The following is a 701-nucleotide window of genomic DNA, read 5'->3' as shown; positions in this document are numbered from 1 at the left end:
AAAGAAAAGAAAAGAAAAGAAAAGAAAAGAAAAGAAAAGAAAAGAAAAAAGAAAAGAAAAGAAAAGAAGAAAAGAAAAGAAAGAAAAGAAAAGAGAAAAGAAAAGAAAAGAAAACATCCAAACCTGTAGAGAATGTTTAGGAGTTTGAGCCAAACAGACAACATATGCATGGGAGCCAATACACTACTGAAATAAGAGTTTCCCAGCTTCTTTTATGCATTTGAAGTAAGGAAAATTTCATGGTGGTTGGCAAAAGCCAGGCAGGGATTGGATTGCAAAACAGTTAACAAGATTATGTGCTCTCCTGAGGGTTAATGCCCGCTTCCAGGGGTAATACTGATGTTTCAAAGGGGTGTTAACCTACGTGCACAAGAACAATGGACAGGGCTGGCTTATAGGCCTCAGGCTTGACAGCCCACCATGAGGTCAGATAGCCCTGAGGTTACTTTTCACAGAAACCCCCCTTTTTCCCCTTCCACCCACATTGTAATTGAAGTCTAAATAGTTTGCCAGGAAAGGCAGAGTATCAATCCTAGCTATTATTGGTGGTGAGTTCTTAGGCAAGAACACTTAAACATTTAAGAGAGTTCCTACTTACCTAGATTTGTTTTGAAACTATGTTGTCATAGCACAGTGGGGGGTTTTTTTGTTTGTTTTTTTTGGTGTTTTTGTTTTGTCTTTTTTACCTATTTGTATAATAC

The sequence above is a fragment of the Myotis brandtii genome, unplaced genomic scaffold, assembly GCF_000412655.1.
Source record: "Myotis brandtii unplaced genomic scaffold, ASM41265v1 scaffold53, whole genome shotgun sequence".
Lineage (NCBI taxonomy): Eukaryota > Metazoa > Chordata > Mammalia > Chiroptera > Vespertilionidae > Myotis > Myotis brandtii.
The sequence above is the reverse complement of the archived record's forward strand: the minus strand, read 5'-3'. Positions refer to the sequence as shown.